This window comes from Thamnophis elegans, chromosome 1 (assembly GCF_009769535.1).
Source record: "Thamnophis elegans isolate rThaEle1 chromosome 1, rThaEle1.pri, whole genome shotgun sequence".
Taxonomy (NCBI): domain Eukaryota; kingdom Metazoa; phylum Chordata; class Lepidosauria; order Squamata; family Colubridae; genus Thamnophis; species Thamnophis elegans.
In genome coordinates this window covers 107,000,091-107,021,945 of record NC_045541.1, presented here as the reverse complement: position 1 = coordinate 107,021,945, position 21,855 = coordinate 107,000,091, and the positions used below count along the sequence as shown (strand labels likewise).

The 21,855-nt window shown below is 39.8% G+C and overlaps 1 protein-coding gene across 2 annotated transcripts in view; it reads left to right on the top strand.

Moving 5' to 3' along the window:
* Window positions 1-211: 211 nt before the first annotated feature.
* Window positions 212-21,855, top strand: part of TP53I11 (tumor protein p53 inducible protein 11) — a 75,341-nt gene continuing 53,697 nt past the window's right edge. For both annotated transcript variants that reach the window (XM_032209111.1, XM_032209102.1), the window contains exon 1: window positions 212-413. The gene's annotated coding sequence lies outside the window, so the exon portion shown is untranslated. The remainder of the gene's footprint in view (window positions 414-21,855) is intronic.

The following is a 21,855-nucleotide window of genomic DNA, read 5'->3' as shown; positions in this document are numbered from 1 at the left end:
CAAAGCCCTTTCACCCCAACGGTGTCCGGTCTGCGCCCTGTAGAACCACCGGCTTCCGGCAGGCGTCGCTTTTCCAAGGAATCGGCGCAACGTGTGGGCGAGAGACAATATAGCCGCCAGGGGTGGTTGGGGGTGGTTCCTCCCCCTCCTCACCACAGTAGGATAGTATATGGTAATATGAGGGCGGGGTTAAGCCCGGCCTCCTTTTTCTTATGGGAAGCGCGCTGGCTGATCCGAAGTGCTGGGCTTCGGCTTGTCCGTTTCTGGAGCTGGTGCTTCAAGGGACCCACAAAATGTGACTCACCGCCTGGTTGGTCTCACTGGCGGTGCACGGATTGTGACTCTTTTCTCTGGGTTTTGCCTTCCCAGCTGCGCCGGCAATCTTTTCTGCGGGCGGGACATGTTCTGAGGCTGTAAGTGGATTTTCGTTTATTTACTCGCTGGGTCCTGAATCCTTCTGACTTTCCAAACTTGGTCGTTTCCGTCTGCTTACCTGGGTCTTTCCGATCCTATTAGGGAAATACTTTGGGGAGGGGAAGCGTGGGCGGGGGAGGGTCGATTTCCCGTGTTATAAATAGAGCTTGAGTTTGAGAAAGAATCGACGCCCTCCCTCTCTCCAAAGCCGCGTTCTCCGGAGTTGTGGAACTACAAGTCCCATTGTCTTCGGCCGTCCTGCCGAAGACTGTCAATCTTGAATCGTAAAACATACTTATTTCGAAAGAAGGGGTTCCCCAAAACGTGGGGGGGGGGATAGGTGATAGAATCGGAATTGCCTTCGTTGACTTTAACCAACTTGGCAGCTCCGTGCCCAGCCGCCGCTGACGTTAACTTTCCAGGAGTTAGAAAGGCAAGGAGAAAAATCATCTTAATTCGGCAGTTGAATAACTTCCTGTTTGTAGGTAAAAAGAAAAAAAAACAAAAACAAAGCAAAACCTCTCCGGAGGACGAGTGTGTGTTTGTGTGTGTGTGTGTTGACCTGACAGCTGTTTTAATCGCGGTGTTTCAAAACCTGCCTTTGTTTTAAAGGATTCGCAGCTAGGCTTTTTTGTTGCCAATGCCTCAAAAATGGTTTAGAACGGCGTGCCTTGAAATGAACGCAGGCGAATGTGGGTCTCGTTTCGAGTGCTGTCGGTGGAACGGATCGGATTTTCACTATGCCATAGGCGGAATTTTTCCTCACGGAATAACAATAAGGATCAGAGGAGAAGGTTGTGAAAGGAACATCCCAACTGCTGACAAGCCAGTGTGGGGTGTTGAATTCACAGGAGGGAGGTTTGGGGAAGAGATGCCCGCACCTGATATTGCCTGTAACTTTAGCCTCAGTGTATTCTCCATAGAGTAGCTCCCTTTGTTTAAATAAAGATGGGGGGAGGGGGCTAGTTGTTTAGTAAGGATATTACAGAGCTGGTCTTCTCCACCTCGTTAATTTGAATATTGCAAGTATAGAAACATGCCCTGAATCCATGCTGTGGATTCCATGGCTCTGCTATATTTTTCTTTCTTTTGCTCTGTGCCAAATGTAGCATCCAAGGACCATCCTAACCGCGCAAGTGTCTGTAACGTGCTAGGAAGGGAGGGGATTCCTTTGTCAGCTTCCTCTCCTCTTTGTGCCATTGGTGGAACATTGCTAAGATAGCAGCACTAAGTCCTTGGACGGGTCCCGTCCCAATCACTCCCCCCCTCCAAAAAAGGGGGTGGTGGTAGAAGCGGGGGGGGGGGGGCACCTACCAAATCCTGTATTTCTATATCTGGGGAGGCGGGGCTGCTTCTTCCCTTGGGGGTTTGAGATTCTGCTCTGCTCTCCTGGTTCCCCCCCCCCCTTGTCTGTAGATGCTTGGAGGCTCCATTGTCTTTATGGGTGCTATCTTTGAATTTTCTAGTGCAAAGTTTCAGGTGAGGAAGACCTCCTTAAAGGTCAAAACCATCCTTGCCAAGAAGAGAAGCGGGTGTGGTCCTTGGCAGAAGGGGTTGACTTGTCTTGCAGTGGACACACACGTCCTCTGGCTGATCTAATAATCTTCCTTTGTGCCAGTTTCCCCCCACCCCCATGGTTAATTCTCTTTGTTGGTGGAAGGGAAGGGAATAAACGCTCAAGTCAGTCTGAGAGCAATGGAGTTATATAGCCTATAAGCGGAAAGCCTCACAGCGGATGACAGAAAACGGAGGGGAGGGGGCGGGGTTGGAGCAGCGTTCTCCTTTAATAAGAGTATGAGCTGGGAGGCTGTACTGGTTTTACCTATACTGTTCCTTCACAGATTCAGATTTCTTTTCCATCACACATGGGGTACCAATATCATTCTACCTTGCAAGGAAAATGGAATGAGTCCTCATCAGCTCTTTGGACTACACCTTCAATAATTTCTAGCCAAGTAATCTAAAAGGAGATTAGGTTTGGGAATACTATTGTAAGGTGATCTATTGGGGTGGAGGCTTATTCCTTTTTTTTTTCTGTGAAAAATTGCATCCTCTTTGGGACAATTTATTATGGATGGTGACTGCTGCTGATAGAGGGTAAAGAAATAAATACCCCCCCCCCCCCAGTTAAGCTTGATTCCTGATGTGGCAGGCAAGTCTGATCTTTTGCTTTCTATTTTTCTTGGCAATTCACCCTCTTCTTCCCTGCAGCCTGCTGGAGGAGGTTGGGTACATATTTGCCAAAAAATACTCTACACTTGCAGAGTACTCATCTCATCCATTGCTCAGTTAGGATTCTACATTTTTTCCTGCTATTTTCCTGCACTTTGTTTACCCAACCTCTTGGTTTATTGCTGCTATCAAATTATACTGTAGCATACAAGCGTTTTTAAGACTGTATTCCCTACCTGGGCTTGCTATAAAGAGTTTGAAAGGTATTCCATCCTTTTGAAACATTAATTCTGTCACTAAACAAGTTGGTTTATGTGATAGATGGAAATAAGGCAGATTATTAATGCAAGCTTGCCAACCCTCAAAATCTGGCTGACTTTCTAAAAGAAATATAAGAAATAACTTACAAAAACTAAGGAACAAGTATAAGGTCCAGTATACTGTAAGTGCTGCAAGAAAGGAGCTGACTTTGAATATCTGTGAGAACAAACTAGACCTGCTGACAGATATCAAAATATTTGATAGCAGGCTGCAAGCATTACGTTAAAAGTCGTCATATAGCTTGGAGGTAAACAACTTGGTGTCCTTCTGAACATTTGATCAACTCCCACGATTCCTTGATATTGGTATCTCCAGCTTGGCAAGTGAGTTGATGTCAAAAGGATCTAGAACATATTTGTATTCCTTTTATCAAATTTCTACCCAACCTTTCTGTTTTTTCAATAGTCAATTGGGCTTAAGTCAATTAAAAATAAACAAAATAAACAAAAAGTACAAGGAAACAGAATTAAATTTTACATTGGAATAAATTTAAAAGTTGGCAGAGGATAAGAGTTTGCCATCTTCCTAAATCTTTGGAGAGGGGAGGGGGTCAAATGCATCTCCCTTGGGGAGAGTGTTCCATAGCCTGGGAACTTCGCAAGAGGTGACATTTTCCGATCTACTAGATGGTAGAACATCTTACAACAGAGAGATCTTCTCTAGGGACTTTTCTGATGCTCTGAGAAGTGAGGTAGATTTATAGTGGCAGATAAGATTCTAAGCCAAATAAACGATTGAAGCCTGGGAAGCATCTCCCTTGTCAGTCAACAAGAGTGCTGATTTACCACCAGCTTATCGGGTACGTACAAAAGCTGATGACCTGGCAGCACAAGGAAACAACAGCCAATCACAATCCACCAATAGGAAGGCATCACATCAATACAACATATAAAATAGCCCAAAGCACACATTCCGGTAGAGAGAACTTAACTGAGGATGGGCTCCAGCATGAATTGAAATAGTGGTGAGATTCAATTTTTTTTACCATCGGTTCTGTGGGTGTGGATAGGTGAACATGGCGTGGCTTGGTGGGCGTGACTTGATGGGTGTGGCAGGGGAAGGGTACTGTAAAAATCCCCATTTCCTCCCAATCAGCTGGGACTTGGGAGGCAGATAATAGATGGAGGTGGGACCAGTCAGAGGTGGTATTTACTGGTTTCTGAACTACTCAAATTTCCACTACCAGTTTTCCAGAACTGGTCAGAACCTGCTGAATACCATCTCTGGTCTGAAAACTCTGGTTGCAGTGACTGATCCAGACTGGATCTTGTAACATTATCCTGGGGCACATATATTTGTCTTCATTTGTGACTGATAAATTTCCTGTCTACTCTTGCATTGATTATGTTCCATCAAGTCATAGTCCACTCTAAGCGACCACTTAGATAATTTTCTCCATGATGATTCAATGTCTCCAGGGCTACTTATTTTTATTTATCCAGACACTATAAACAAATGCAGGCATACAATTTTTACTGTTCACTTTCTGAACCAAGACCCTATCCTCCTCTCATATATAGCCATGCATGTCTATGCAGTTCAGACTCTGGAAGGCCAGAGTAACTCAGAAGAACTGAGATAGGAGAAACTAGATCTTTCCCAAGGCTCCAAAGTATTACAATTCCCATTCAGTTCACATGGAAACTATCTGCTTTTGGGGAAATCAACTTTTGTTATGAGAATAGACTGACTTTCAGGACAACTTGTGACTTTTAGAAATCTTCCCTTATTTTTCTATGTGCTGCAAAAGATAACATCTATCAGGCCAATTTCTTTGCTTTATGGCATCCTTTGAGTGGGTTTCATGCACTCAATTTTTTGTAATACATTGATTTATTCATAAAGGTAAAGGTTCCCTTGCACATCCATGCTAGTCATTTCCGGCTCTAGGGGGCAGTGCTCATCTCCATTTCTAAGCTGAAGAGCCAGTGCTGTCCAAAGATGTCTCTGTGGTCATGTGGCTGGTGTGACTAAACACCAAAGGTGCACAGAATGCTGTTACCTTCCCACCAAGGTGGTCCCTATTTTTCTACTTGCATTTTTACATGCTTTCGAACTGCTGGGTTGGCAGAAGCTGGGACAAGTAATGGGAGCTCACTCCGTTATGCAACACTAGGGATTCGAACCACTGAACTGCCGACCTTCTGATCGACAAGCTAAGCATCTTATACATTCACACAACATATGGCATATAAGAAGCAAGTCACTCTAAGTCATGTGTGGAGTATATGATAACTTCTTAGCAATCCTGGTAATATGTTCTCAAAGTAATGTATCACCATTTTTAAAATTGTATTGAAGTGTTGCTTCCTTCCTGACTTTTAAAGCTGAAAAAAAGCTCCCAGAATGCTTTCCATATATCAAAATAAACATCAGTTACCATGATAATGGTGTAGGTTTTCATATCTGTCGGGCGATCTGTTGCACTTTGGGGTTTAGACAGCAGATGTCTAGACAATAGATTTCCTGACAATTTGCTAACAACTGTGGCTGGCATCAGGACATCTGGCTATAAAGACAGGAGCCCACTCAGTCTCTGCTCAGTTGCCTACATAGCATACCATTTTCTTCTTAAGATGTCAGCCATAGTTGCTGGTCAAACAACCATATAGCTGTTGTCTAGACCATGGTCATTAAACCCTGAAGCCCAATGCTATCCATCAGTTCCCATGCATTTGTAATTTGACGCCAATATTCTACGTGAGACCTTGGAACAAGCCACAAACAGCAATGAAGCAGACCTGGAAACTTTGCTATATTTCTGGCAGATCTCTGACTAGTTTGGAAGAGATGAGATAGAGATCTAGGTTCACACACCTCTTGCTGAATAAACTATGCATGGAATTTCTGCTTTAAAATGATTTGGCAGGAGGTTTTAAGAAGGAGTCGTATATTCAACCAGAAGACCAGAGCAGCTTGCAGATTTTTTTTCCAGACTTAGGAAGACGTTGTCTTCACATTTATGGGGATGTCTTCAAAATGGGCAGTTAGTTAGAAGCTAAAATGACCTGGTGGAAAGCCTACCATTGACTCTGGAAAGTGTAACTTGAGTAGCTGGTGCAACACAAAAAGTTGGCACTTATCAGTAACAGTGAGTGGGCTAGTTTGTGATTTCCTTGGTCCCCTCCTCCTTATTTACAGGCTTTTATAAAGGACAACAAAGATGAATATCTTCAATCTAAGATTTGACATTGTAAATTGACTCTTGCAACAACTTAATGTTATTCCGATAATTTGTATTTTGCTGCCAGATTTCAGTGGCTCAATAAGAGGCATATATCTGAATTGTGCCATTTAGCAGGGAAGACTCTGAGTCTGCGAGTTCTCCTGCTTGTGGTGATTTTTCACCAAGATTGAAAGAAGAGAGAACCATGGATAAATCTTGTGCTGTGTTGCTTTCTACATTTAGCATTTGCCATCAGGAAAGAAGCCAATAACAAAATAGAGACTATGAAACAGTTGAGGGTAAGATTTTAAAATGAAACTGCCATCCCAAAAGTAGCTTTATTAGGAATACTCTTAACACACAATTATTTGAGAAGTGGGTTGGAAGGTTCTAGAAAGATTCTTTTCAGATATGTTTGAATGGATTTAGGCAGAGGATTTAATCACCAGGTTGTTTGGCTACAGAAGGGTATAGAATAGATACTACCATGTCTTGCCTCTAAAACTGAGGCATATTTAAAAAGTTAGCTCTCTGACAAGTCTTCAGCATTCCAGTTTCAGAACACTCATACAGAGTTGAGAAGGGAAAGGTTTGATAGATCTTCCTTGTGGACCAAAAGTTTCCCATCTCTTTCCAAATAACTGGCCTCCATGTTTCTCCAAAAAGAAGACTGGTTTTTATTTTCTTTTGGTGCCTGAAAAAAATGGCTAGGCCTTCTTTTTGGAGGGTTCTAATTATTGACTCACCTTGCAGCAGTGGCACTGACTGCACCGCCCAGTAGGAGCCCTCAGCTGGCCCACTTCTTCTGCAGCTGCTTGCAGCCACTTGCACACATCGCCCCGGCCTCTGTTTTGCCCTCAGAAGCCTGCCAGAAGACATCTGCAGACGTCTGCAGATATCTTCCGGCAGGCATCTAAAGGTGAAACAGAGGCTGGGGCGATGCGTGTGAGTGACGGAAGTGGCGCAGAAGGCAAGGCAGGTGTCGGACTGTGTGAGGCCTGGTAACAGGTGTGAAATCCAGCAGGTTCTGACAGTTTCTGGAGAACTGGTAGCAGAAATTTTGAGTAGTTCGGAGAACCAGCAAATGCCACCTCTGGCTGGCCCTAGGGTGGGGTGGGATTGGATATTTTGAAGTATCCTTCCCTTGCCACACCCACCTAACCATGCCCACCAAGCCACGCCCACAGAACCGGTAGTAAAAAAATTTGAATTTCACCACTGTCTGGTAAGTAGGGCAGCTCCACCATTTATTTTTTACCTGTGTGCCTCATCCCACCCCCTGAACCCTGGGCTGTGTGGCATCTTAATTAGGGCTAATTTTGTGGATGGGGCTTAATTTGATCACATGTGCTCAAAAAATGTGATAGGGCTTCTATTCCAGTTGGCTCATCTTTTTGGATCATTGAGAGGTCAGTTTGAATTATGTATGTCGTGTGAACTATATAAACTAAATAGCAGATGAAAATATTGCTATGCTTGATGGTTGTTTTTTTTAGAAAGGCTTTTTGCTACTTCTAATATTGGGTTTAACAAATGCCCGTTTTACATTTTCTTCTTTAGAATGCCTAATTTTCCAATGATATTTATCATGCTTACAGAATATTCGCATTTCATCATCAGTTCACAGATGATTCTGGCAGTTGCCAAAAGATGAAGTGTCAATGAGATGCTGAACTAGATTTCATCAAAGAAAAATCAGTTTAGCCACAGCACAGTTCTGTTGGTATTTATTCATTAAAACAAAAACTCCTTTTCATTTTATTTAAATTCCCTTATTCAATCTTGCTCCTCTGATTACAGTTCCAAATCACCAGCCAATATAGCCAGTAGGTGAGGATAATGGGAATTTAATACTTCTGAAGGTTATGATTGGAGAAATTTAGGTTTAATACACATCTGAAAATGACATAGAGTCCATGAAATGTCAATATACCTAAAACATGCAGGAACTGGGCCACACTTTTACTTTAGCTCCAAAATTAGTCTAAGCTTTTCTCTTGTATCAGCACCATCCTATAGAGGGATGGTAAAAGCATTGGCAAATAGATGATTACAGAAAGACTAATATATTTTCAGGTCATCTGTAGCTGTGTTTGCACAGATTTATATGCGAATGTCATTGCCAATGCTTTGTCAACCTGAAATTTAACAGCAGTGAGAAACAGCTTGTGTTAAGAATGAGAAATTTTAGAATGCTGATGAGAAGATAGTCTTGATTTACATTGTTATTCAATTGCTCTTAACTTTTAGAATCCTTGACTTTTTTTTCAGTGAAAGTAATGTGTCTGTTGCCATTTATATATTATGTGGAAAAGCTTCTGCATTTTTCAGGCAATCTATCAATTAAGTCCTTCTCAACTTGAGTTCAAATTTCTGTTTAGTTCGCACTTTTAAAAAATGTTGTGTTCCTCTAAAAACACTGATAAAAAATGAGGTGATTTGGATTGAGAATTATGCATATAAAATCTCCAATCATTTGCTCAGCTTTGAGCTAAATAATTTCTGGCCATTTCCCATTATTTACAACATCATTTTATTCCTCAGTATATAGTTTAAAAACACATATGCATTCAATTCCTTATGACCTTCCTTATGCTATTATGCTATTCAGGATTCCCCCACCCACTCAGAAACATGGCTTCTAATGCTCTTGAATCCATGGACATCAACTGACATCTTCTTATGCACTGATAATCCCATATTGGAATAAGAACGTTAAAACCAAATGCTGGTATTTGGGGCTAAAAGCCAAATGAAATGGCCTGTTTACACCATGGGAATGTTGCTTTAGAAGAGGAGGAAGCATTTTTAAAATATCTACCTACAAGTCATGCAAAAGATTAGCAGTAATTGCAAAGCAGAGTTATTTACAGGGTTTGAATGCCACAGCAGACAGACAGTAGATTGTCCTGTCCCCAACCTATGGGCAAATGTTGACTAAACTAGCAATGGATCTTATTTCAACCCTGACCATGGAATAATGTTCATCCTCATGCTGGAGGCTATTACAGTAGTTTAAGGTAGCAGACTAGTATGTGTATGAAGCATAAACAACTCAATCTCTGAAACAGCCATAGAGTTCATGGGGAGGTTGCCGCACTGCCTTTGGCATTTACTGCCTGAAACAATCATCCTGCTCTCCATAATGGTAGAATTAACTCTGACTTTCTATTCATCTCTTGAAAATTTCTTCCTTAGTTGTTAGCCACCCCTCTTTTGTTTTGGTTTAGATCAAATAACCATCAACAGTTCACGGAGATGGCATATCAGCAGTGTTTATCTAAGTTGGGGACTTTAGTATGGGTAGACTTCACCTTCCAGAATTCCCCAGCCAACCCACAATTCTTAAAGTTGCCAAGTTTGAAAAACATTGTCATACAGGAAGCCTGCTAGCTGAGGACATCTAATTTCCTACCCTTGATTCTTTGGCTTGATGAAGACTGAGAAATACTCTGAATAACCTTGAGTAGTGAGTTGGGGACCTGAATGGAATGAGAGAAAGGATTCTATATATCATATATTGCAGTGCTTCCTTTTATCAGAGTTCTTCAAATATTCTGAACTTGCTTCCCCCCACCCCCCAGAACAGTCACAAAAAGGACTTTTAAAACAGCTTCATACAATAAAGTTTACTTCTAAGCAGCATTTGATTATGTGTGCATTTTAGAAAATAAGTATTGATTGGACCTGACCTTTGCTTTCCATCACTGTGTGGATGTACATATAAAGTAGTCATTTTCTGTTGTAGGAGTACCTTCGTACTTAAGCCTTACTTTCTACAGTTATTGTGTTGTGCTCTCCAGTTGCAACAATTCATAGGGCTTAACTTCTTGCAATAATTCTCACTGTTTGTTATAGGACTTCAGTTATTGAGAGTGTGTTTGCCTTGAACACTGAAAATGTTTTAGGGCATTTGTTGTTGCAAAATCTATTGAATTCCTTTACTCCATTAATTTGCCTGATCCACAGCATTCCAAAAACAAATAATTTTGAAATATTCTCTTTTATAAAGAGATGGTGAAGTTGTCAAGTGTTAGAAACGTGTGACACTGTACATGAGCTACACTTGAAGTACCGTCCTCTCTGAATGAGACTGGATGAAACAATGGAAACATTTCATTTAACTTTTTCTCAATCTCATGTTGGCCTCAAATGAAATATTTTTCATATGCCATCCACTCTTTCCCCTCATTCTCATGGAATTTTGTGATAAGGATATATGGAGTTGGACATCTCTAAAAGAAGCTGGGAAACCTCCTTTGGGCTCTGAAAGTTCTCTATTTTCTAGTGTTGCAGGAATCAGGCTCCAGAAAGTTGCTTAAATACTTTGTGGCTCTCTTGTGACATTTGGGAGCATATCAGAGGTGGTATTCAGCCAGTTCTGACCAGTTCTTATGAACTAGTAGCAGAAATTTTGAGTAGTTTGGAGAACCGGTAAATACCACCTCTGACTGGCCCTGCCCCCATCTATTCTCTGCCTTCTGAGTCCCAACTGATCGGGAGAGATGGAGATTTTACAGTATCCTTCCCTGCCACACCCACAAAGCCATGCCCACAAAGCAACGCCCACAGAACTGATAGTAAAAAACTTTGAATCCCACCACTGATATATACCATACCAGATCATCGGCTGGGTCTTCTTTTGTTGCCCTGCAAGTTAGTGGGGTGGGGCAGAATGGGGATTTTACAGTATCCTTGCCCTGGAGTGGGGGGGGGGAATGGGGATTTTGAAGTATCCTTCCCCTGCCACCCCCACCAAGCCACCCCCACCAAGCCACCCCCACCAAGACATGTCCTGCCCACAGAACTGGTAGTAAAAAATTTTGAATCCCACCACTGGAGTATATCCATCCACGGGAAGGATACTGGTTTAATTGAGTAGAATGTGCAGAAGAGCTGCATGGTATTACAGAAAAAACATGTTGCAAAAACAATATGGAAACAATGGCATTCTAACATAAAATATGACATTTAAAGGCATGTATATAAAAACAAACTGCTGTGTTTTTTCAGAGTTCCTTTGTGTTCCCTGAGCTTGTTTGTTTTCATGACCCAAACTGAGTAATATCATCAGTGCTAATGATGTTACCTAGTTTAGGTAATGAGACACCTGCAAGAAAACAACCAAGCTGAGAGAGGATCCCTTATTTCAACCCTGAGCTACAAATATTCTTCTTGGTTGAAATAATACGTCTCATTCTTCCATCTTTCCACAGTTTTTGGAAGGTAACAATGCTTACTGTTTTTTTTACAATTAGTGCTGTTGAGCCTAATAAAGTTCATTCAAAGTAACTATGTTTAGAGATGTACCTTTAGAATGGTATACTTATTTATTTATTTATTAGACTTATATACCGCTTCATAGGGCTTTCAGCCCTCTCTAAGTGGTTTACAAAATTTTTTAGCAAATTGAGTCAGCAAATTGCCCCCACAGTCCGGGTGCTCATTTCACCCACCTCGGAAGGATGGAAGGCTGAGTCGACCTTGAGCCGGTGAGATTTGAACCACTGAACTGCAGATCACAGTCAGCTAAAGTGGCCTGCAGTACTACACCCTAACCACTGCGCCACCTTGGCTCCTACACTAGAAAGTAAGCCTCTATGAGATTTTCCAACCCTATATCCAGGCTATATTCTTTACATCCTGTTATTTTAATTTTTTTAAAGAAATAGCTCTGGATCCAAGCCCAGCAAGAAAACTGAAGTTGACAATGAAAATCTAAATTTCCTTGGCAGCCAAGTCTTACTGTTACTATATAGAGCCCGAGGGCATGCTCAGAAACAAGTATGCAGGAATCCAGCCTTATGGAAATCAGACAGATCCCAGAAAGTTTAGCTGATGCAGCTTATAACAGCTTAAGCAGGAAAGGTTTAACAGCTACTTGACCCCTCTTAGGGCTACCCAGCAAAAATAAGCCAACTGTTGTTATGCTCTTAATAGTCAACTTGGGGCTGGATGATATATCTTAATTTATAAACAACACATATTAAAAATAGTATATACAAAAATAGATCTAGTTTTTTGTGGGATTTTTGGTCTGAATGACTTTTTAAAAAGATAATAAACAGTGCTTGGAGGCAAAGTCCAAGAATAAAGTCTTATTATAACAGTTTCTGAATATCTGCATTTTGTATAATATTTGAAAGGGGAGATTAAGACTTTTATGCCAGAATTCTAAATAAAGTATTCTTGGATGATTACTCATAACTTTGTTAATAACAGTTATTGTGAATAACAGTGATTGGATGGCTTAGTGCAGCACATCAGAAACACATCAAATTGTTTTAGGCTTATTATAGTTTCCAAACTTTGAACAAAAGATTCATGGCTAGAAACCTCTTCTTTCTAAGAAGTTTGGCTAGTATTTGTTTTGTTTTCCAATAGGAAAACTATAAATTGGCTTATGATGGATGAGATCACATATCGTAGTAAGACATCAGAGGTTCTATCTTATTACAGTATATGAATCCATTCATTGTAGGATGTTAAGTAACGATTTTTAGCTTACCGTAATGAATGAATCCAGGGATTGCACATTGGTCCACCGCTAGGATTGCCAATGTTACTAGAAGATCTTCAGAGTTTCAGAAAGGATTTTGATCCTAGTCATTCTTGAATATTTCAGGGACTGGACCTAGAGTCTTTGGTATGTAGCAATGCCATAGAATTATGGCTCTCTTCAGAAGTATAGCTGGGGACGAGAATATAGCACTTTTTCACCAAACATCCTATGGGACATATCCAAAAGAAGGGCACCCAATGTCCTTATGTTCTTTTTTTTTCATCTTTGCCAAGTAGCTCAAAGGTTATACTATATATGGAAAAAGTATTTGATACAAATCTGACCATTGCATGAAGATCAGTGGTCTGCCAAAACAGACTATCTAATTTTTTTACTCTGGGTGAACTGGGTAAAGAATGTAGATGAAGGTAGTAATTAAACTCAGGACTTTTGTCTTTGGAAATATATTCTGGATACATTGGGAAATATCTTCGGTTAACTGATAGTACAGTTCTACAAATAAGGAAACATGCCTCACAATATCATGGTACAAACCTTGAGACTTTCTGAGTCAACCTTAAGCCAGTGAGAATCAAATTGCTGGCAGCTGGCTGTCAGCAGAAGTAGCCTGCAGTACTGCAGTCTAACAACTGCACCACCATGGCTCTCATTACTATTACTATTTTGCTGTGTAGTTTATATCTTTTATGAACAAAGATTTTTTTTCAGCAACAAAGCTAGATTCTCTCTTTCCAATATAATTTTCTGTAGATATCATATTTCATCCTAATTTTTTTCTACTAATTGACATACTTTGTATACTTTTAACTTATAGTTGAAAGTTATGAGGGGAGAACACTACTCCTGTCTTCTAATACCCGTGGAGCTGCTAGAATCTGTTAAGTATTTTATCATTTTTAATTAATAAAGCAATGGGACCTGGGATTATTCATGCTGACCTGTGTTACATCGGTACATGCAAAGCTAATAGAAAGACCATTTACAGGGAAATTATTAGTTCATTGGCTTTGTAGAAATGTCTTATAATTTGGACACTACATTAATAGCAATAGCAATAGCAATAGCAGTAGACTTATATACCACTTCATAGGCCTTTCAGGCCTCTTTAAGCGGTTTACAGAGAGTCAGCATATTGCCCCCAACAATCTGGGTCCTCATTTTACCCACCTCGGAAGGATGGAAGGCTGAGTCAACCCTGAGCCGGTGAGATTTGAACCGCTGACCTGCTGATCTAGCAGTAGCCTGCAGTGCTGCATTTAACCACTGCGCCACCTTAAATTGATAGATATTAGAATGGGTCAGAAAAATACATTATTTATTTATCCTTTTCTCCCCATAAGTACACCTCCATCAAATACATTCTGCTGGGAGTCTTCAAATAGGTAAGAAGTGAGATTTTTATTTTGCTGTTGGCTTCATCCATATGTACTGGTATGTCTTATGTTAAAATAAAAATAGGGAATATCTTATTTCTAATAGTAAAAGAGATATGTTGAAAAGTTTTGCTAATCTATCTGTCTTCTTTTCAGTTAATCCAAAACCAAATGTGTGTTGGGAACTAAAATAAGATGGCTGGGAAAATGGACTGAAGCAGTGTTGGGATTCAAATAGTTTAACAACTGGTTCTCTGCCATAATGATTTCTTCCAACAACCAGTTCACCAAACTGCTCAGAAAGTTGACAACCGGTTTCCCAAAGTGGTGCGAACTGACTGAATCCCACCATGGGACTGAAGGGAGATATAGAAAGGAAAAAGCAGCTGGTTTGCTATCCATTTCCTATGTGCTCACTGCTTCCAGCCTCTTTTATATACATGAACAGAAATATAGGCCCACTGCAGATACATACACTTCATTCATAATTAATAAGCAATTGAGAGTTATGGTGTAATGATTAAGGCATCAGGCTAGAAAGCAGGAGACCATGAATTCTAATTTCGTCTTCAGCATAAAGGCACTGTATGACCTTGGATCAGCCATTCTGCCTCAATCCGAGGAATCAGAAGGCAATGCCAAACCACTTTCAAAGCCTACATTTTCAACACTGTTACCAAAAAACCCTGTAGAGACCATTCTTCAGGAGTTAAGACTGGTTTGAAGGCACCAAAACCAGACAAACCAAACCCCCATGCATTCAATCTGACACTGCATCTTCTTTGTTGTAAGATCATATATTATATTCTTGTTTAATTTGCACACAGATTGTATTATTTGTTTCTTACAGCAACTTTATAGCACCGCCACTCCAGGTGGTTTTCAGAAAGCCAATCTAAAGCCATAAAAGCAATCCTGAGCTTACCCTCATCCCAAGAACTTGGCATACAGACAGCAACATCTACTGCTGTTCAACAATTAGCACCTCAAAAGTCCTCTGCAGCAAATGTTTTCATTACTTTTTGAATATCTGTTAGGGAAGGACACCGTCAGATTTCCAAGGATTTCCATTTCCATTCCATTCCAAAGTGCTTTGCATAACCTAACGTGAGAAAGAACATGTTCTGGCCTCTTCCCTTTGTTCTCTTATGGGGTGCCATCTCAAGTTCCTCATTTGGATGTGTCATGTTCATAGTTCATAGTTCTGAACTATGTGTCCTGCAGTAACCTAAACACCAAACCATGGGTCAAGCCTTCACATGGCAGACCTTATATTACAGATTAGTCCACTACTTTCTTGGAGTCTATAAGCCTCAATGAAATTCCACTAACTTGCTAGACACTAGTTTGCTAATTATCTGACCCAATTTTACTCAAATGAAAAATGAATAAGGCTATTTTTTTTCCTGAAAAATGGTGTCCTAAGATTTTACAACAGGTCTTGGGAAGATATTCCTGTTGCCCATGGCTTGAAAGGACATTTGTTAAAACAACCAAAGAAGCACTGTGGATGCACTATGAGTGCATCTACCCAAGCAAGGGAAGATCTCTGCATGTTCCAGAGATTGACCAGGCTCCCAACAGGACTGCCTGCGGAAAAACCTCTCTCCACAGAACTGGTCCCTGGTGCCCATTACAGTATGTCCACACAATCTAAATATTACTATGATAAACATATCACATAAAAAAAACCAAGCCCGAAGCGCGTCCCTGACCAAAATGGCAGTAAAAGAACCCGGAACCTGCCCCTGACTTGTGCATGTGTATACACACATGAATATCTACCAAAATTGTTCAGCAGCCAATTTGGTGGTTGTTCTTTAAATACGGGAAGAATCAAAGCAGTGGGTGAATTCTCCTTCAGGCATTGTACTGCGGTTGCACTTGAATTAGTGTTAGCCAACTTCAGCTGATTTGAAAAAACTAGGATACGTGGAGACATGCCCCCCCCACACCTACCTACCTTTAAAGCGCTACTTTAAAAGCAGCACCTTCCCCACTCACCCAGCGGCTTTGGATCACATGACAGTGAAAAACATCTGAAAGGCTGTTTTTAAAGCACTTTTAAAGACTTTTAACACACTACTTTACAAGCTGACAGCTGCTTTGCAAGCCAGCACCACCCCTCTCCTACTCACCCACCGGCCCTGGATCACATGGCTATGAAAAACATCTGAAAGGAAGTTTTTAAAGCAATTTAAAGTAATTTTAAAGACTTTTAAAGCACTACTTTACAAGCTGGCAGCTGCTTTTCATCCCACTGCTCCATGGGCTGGATATTTAGCATTGGTGGGCAATATCTGGCCTGTGGACCGTAGTTTGAGGATGCCTGTTCTAGAATATACTTGGGGGCTGATCATGGAATATTCTAGACTTTAATACTTGAGAATTTCAAGCAAGTGGAGAATTCTGAGACATTTAAGAATTGATAGCTGTAATAGGATCCAGTTTCATGATCCAAACTATTTTAGTCATAATGTACGTACATAGGCAACCATATTTTAACCTCAGTTCATACATATGCGATCTGAAATTGGTGGACATGAAATCTGCCATAGCCAAATCAGTTCCTGGTTGCTTTGAAACTCATTGCTTTGGAGAGCCTTCCTAGGATTGGAGGATAGGCATGGAACAGGATGGATTCCAAAGGACATTTGGGAATATCCCCAGCAATCTGGCAGGCAGTCATTTTATTCATTTTATACTTTGTAAACCATTTGAATCAGAGGTGAACTGATAGTGGTTTCGCGGCCTGGGTCGCAGGACCGGCAGCAACTCGGTCTAGCCACACCCCTGAACCAGTTCCCCTGTTGCCGCTGTTACCCTCTTTTTTTGGAGTTCTGCACATGCATAGAACAATTTCCATTGAACTGCGCATGCGCATGAAGCACACACACAAGTGAACTGGCAGTAATGCCAGCTAGGACCCATCCCTGATTTGAATTATTAAAATTCCTATTTCATCTGCTTCTTTGTTTCATCATTTTCTCTTCCTCTTCTCACTGTCACCAGGTTTAGTTCACACAGAAATCCAGGTATTTCACAAACTGGTTTTGTCACAGAAGTCTTCTGCTTTTGTTTTTGTTTTGCTTACCCAAGCAAGGGAATTCTACACCTAGAACTAATAATAATGTGCTGGGAATAAGCTTGTTTCCATAGAAACCAAGATGGTGTCAAACAGCTGCAATGGCATTTCCACAATTTAGGAACGAGGCACATACCAGCTAGATAATGGACTGCATGATCTCTGGAGAGAAAGAAGGGTAAAATAGTGTTTTGATTTCCATAAGTCACAGGATATAATCTGTATTTTGAGTTTCTAACTTGCATTTGATCTGTAAAACAGCTGTAATCTTCTTTTGGAACTATAAAAAACATGCTGAGAATTTTGCAGTGAATTATGAGTTGCAGGTTGTCATACTGAAAGCATCAATATCTTTTTGCAGTATTAGTAGCATCTTTAACTAGTCTATTAATGATCTGATTGATGTTTACACTGGTCTGATAGCTTCATTTTAATCCCATTCAGATGGGGAATTTATAGTACAATCATTTTCCCTTTCAATAGAAAGTGTTTGATATTTGCATTTAGTTTAAATCTTTTGAGATGTATGTGGTCCAAGAAATTAAATCAGCATACTTATTATGGGTGATAACTCTGATTGTTTTTTAAAAAAATGAACTGTTGATTATTCTCCCCAAATAGTAGACTCTCAGCTCTCAACCTAAAGGAATTCCTTAAAAAATTCTTTAAGAAAAGTGAATTTGTTTGTAAGCTCCAGTTAAATGGAGACATTGCACAGTGAGGTACTGTTTCTCATTTAGTTTTATATCCTGGCTTGGGTTACATGAATTGCTTTCAGAGCAATTATGCGAATGCAAGAATTTACAATATGGAACAAGTTGTAAAGAAGTTGGGAACAGCTTGGATTTCCAAGCCAGCTTTCTTAACTGTCATCAGATTACAGGATTAATGTGTGCAGTCACTTTTCCCAGGAGCAGTGTCCTGTCTCCAGACAGTAACTTTTACTATGTCTGGGTGGGATCAGAACTGTGCAGAAAACTAATATTTCTTCAGCAGACAGTAAGATTTTAGATGATGAAACTAAACTAATGAGCACTTCTCATATACCTGGAAAAAAAACTCCCTAGCTTCTTTTGAAATGCTTTTATTCATTTATATTATACAGAAGCATACCAAAATTCTTTGAGTGATTTATAGACAATAAAGAGTTGCCCTGCTGAGAAATTTAACAGTTTACATTCGATTTGAGGGAGGAAAATCTGCTTTAGAAAAAAAAATTCAGGGGAAAAAAGGATTTTAGAAAAAAGTCTGTGCATGGAGCTTGCACTCATTTTACTTGGGCCGGGATAATTAAGAGGTATTTTCATTATCAATTATCCAGCAATGCACAGTCTCACTACATTCTTATATTTCAGTTAAATCCCAAGGAAACACATTCTAAGGTAATCCTTTCACTTTTCTGACCATATTGGGAAATATTGACAACCAGAGAGATTTTGGGATGGTAAAAAAAAATGTGTAAAACAAACATTCTAGACGAAAGAGCTTTCATCACTTTCAGCTCTAAAATAAGCTTGGAAACCCCATCAAGATCAGTTCAAGATAAATGTCTAAGTTCGGTGAAAATAAGGCAAATAGAACAAGAAGTTACAAGAAAACACTTCTGAGAAATTGCAAAATGGATTCAAAATAGCTTAAAAACAAATGAATTTCATTTTCCTCCTTTGCTTCCACCAAAAATCTGATCTACCTTTTGATAATGTTAACTGAAAAGATAAACTACAAAACTATTGGCAAACACACACACACACACACACTATATACATTCTCAAAGTAAGGTGTGGTCTAATGTCTGTTGTCTTTTTTTCAAGGTGAGAAATGCATTTGGCAAAAGATACACATCAAAAATGGCCAGGGCGAGTTGGTCACATCAAGTTGCCCTAGACCAGGGGTGTCAAACTCGCAGCATCACATGACATATTGGGACTTTTCCCCCCTTCGCTAAACTGGGTGTGGGCATGGCCAGCATGACCCCTTCTAAATGCTAGCCATTCCAGCTGGATTTTCATATGTGCATAGATTCTTCCATGCAAATAATGGTGAATCTGCAGATCTTCTGATCAATGTTCATATTCTATTTGATGTAGCATTATGATCTCACCCATACAGATATTTCTATTGCAAAATGAAAGCCTTCTATACAGATAGGGCATTAAGTGAATGCTTGGCCATAATTATCTATCCCCTGTTCACATTCTATATAGATATTGGAAAACACATCTGAGGAACTTAGGAACACTATTTAAATGCTAAAGGTTTTTTTCTTCCAAAATAGGCTCTCTAGTTTGCACACAGCAAGTTGTCCCATTCTGCATTCAAATGTTGGATGAATGCAGCAAGCAACAGGTTTTATGTCCTCAAGCAGAGGATAAAAAAAAATTGATGGTATCTCAGCGGTAGAACAGGGACCATATTCACATGAGCTCACATCCCACATGGTAAGGATATGATAGCTGGAAGTCAGAAGGCTAAGAGGAAGCCACCAGTGATAAAAATCTGCTCTAAAATAATGAAGCATGCCAACCCCACTAATCTATACCAACAGATGTGTGCCATTTCCACTAGCTTAAATTTAATAGTCATCTTCTAAAGTCAAAGTGTGAGCCAAGGTTAATACTGCCTTCATATTTTGAAGATTAAGCAACAAGAGTTAATATTTTTAATACATACCTTAGTTTTTCCTATAGTGTAATAGAAGATCCATTAGGGCTTCTTGCCAGACATAGCAAGGGACATCAGAGAATCAGAGGAAAATTATATGTCTTTTGCAAGAGATTGTTTGATCTACAAATTCTATACTTCTCTTTTACTTTTCTATTCAAATGTCTTTGAGCAAAAAAAAATCACTGAATTCTATCATTCCAAAAACTAATTGAATCCATGCCCATCCAAAGTTGATCACAACTCTTTCCTTTTAATTTCCAAAAATTTTATATGGGCATTCTAAACATCCACCATTTTATCTACAATCTACCTTTTATTTTGACAGAATACTGTATTATAATATTAAGCAAAAGAAATGAGGAATGTTTGAACACCAGTTCATTGCATGGACAAAGCCTGTTAGAAAACTATCTTATATTTTCAGCTTTAGATTCTGTAGACACTAACAATGTTTTGTTTGGGCAGCTATTTAATGATGAAAAGGCAAGTGTATTCTCACACGCCATGCTGTGCTCTATCATAGAGTTTGGTCATGTGGCTTGAGCTTAATTTTTATTGATGGAACTGGTGGGTGGCAGAGAGAGATGGCACTGCAGTAGTGGAAGGAATGTTGAAACTCCTGCAGCTGAACCTCACAATGAGATCAGAAAGAGAGCTGTGAACATTGCTTGGCATTAATGTAGCCAATATGCCTTGCTGTGGCCTGATGAAACTTTATTAAATGTTGGCATGCTGTCAGACTCTTCCATCTCTTCCATCTCAAAATGAAACTGCTTTGAGTCAAGTTTACATTCTTCATGAGAGGTCTGTGCAGCTCTAATTCTAAAATCTATCAAGAAAAGATGGATAACAACCACTGTCTCCCTTCTGATGTTATATGCACAAGCTACATACTAGTGTTGCATATGCTTTCTGTGCTTTGTTTTTATTTTCAAGTCTTTGCTGTCTAGTAAACTGCTGGGAAATGTGATAACACTGAGGAAGTCAGGGCTCCTTGAAATCTTCTGAGTAGTTGTCTGGCTCCCAGGTTGCTTGCTAAGAAGAGAATACCAGCTCTTCAACAGGATAGAGAGGCTTCTCTATAGTCCTTTAGTTGTGTATTTCCAACCCTTACTTTGCCAAAAATCATAGGGACAACCTGTGCCAAAGAGTGGTGTACATCTGTAAATAAATCAGTGATGTCATGACTCTTGTGAGTATATATAAATCTACTACATGTTCCTTCAGATTGTTAAAATGCAGACATTTATATTTGGACTTGCGGACAAAATCCTCTTATTTACTGAAAAGGACCTGTACCTTAATTAAGCAGGGTGTAATTTGGGAGATATGCTACTTGTGGTTGAAGACTGGAATGCCACAGCTGAAAATAGTAAAAATTAAAATATACTATAGATGTATGCCTATGAAACAAATAAAGCAAGAGAACAACTCACCAGTTTCTGCGAATCCAATGATTCCTTTATCACTAAATGTTCTTTAAAAATATGTCTATATATGTGGACATCAGTGTGGATAGATCACATAGAAATCATATTCACCATGTTATTGGCACAAGGAGTTTGGGAACTCAGGTTTTAATAATAAGGACATAGCAAGGGGCTCATTGTGGAATAGTTCATGAACTGCTAATGTAAAAATTTCAAATCAATCCAAAACAGATGAGTTAAATTGGTTTCCATGATACAATCTTGAGCATCTGCCTATCTACTCTGAACCTCTGTGGGAACTGGAAAAATTGTGCAATGTAATCTACACAGTTATTAAGGATGGATATAAAAAGAGGCTGTCAAAGACCAGAAACAAAAGGGAACAGCAAACTGAATGTCAGGACAGATAGTGGAAATAGCCAAGCAGAAATGAGCAGTCAAATGCAAGAATGACAAAAACTGAGAAAGAGGCTTAACAAAGAATTTCAGAGTATTAAAGGAGGCAAAAAAACCAGCGTTAAAATATCTGTAAAGACATTAAAGATGACGTAAATCTTCCAAAAGATATCCAAAATCAGAAGATACCAACTGGTATCATAGAAGACCCCAATGGACAGATAACTGATTTCAAGAATATCAAGCAAAGATGGAAGAAGTATATTGAAACTTTGTACAATAGAGCTGTATTTTGCAGATATTTTCTATTT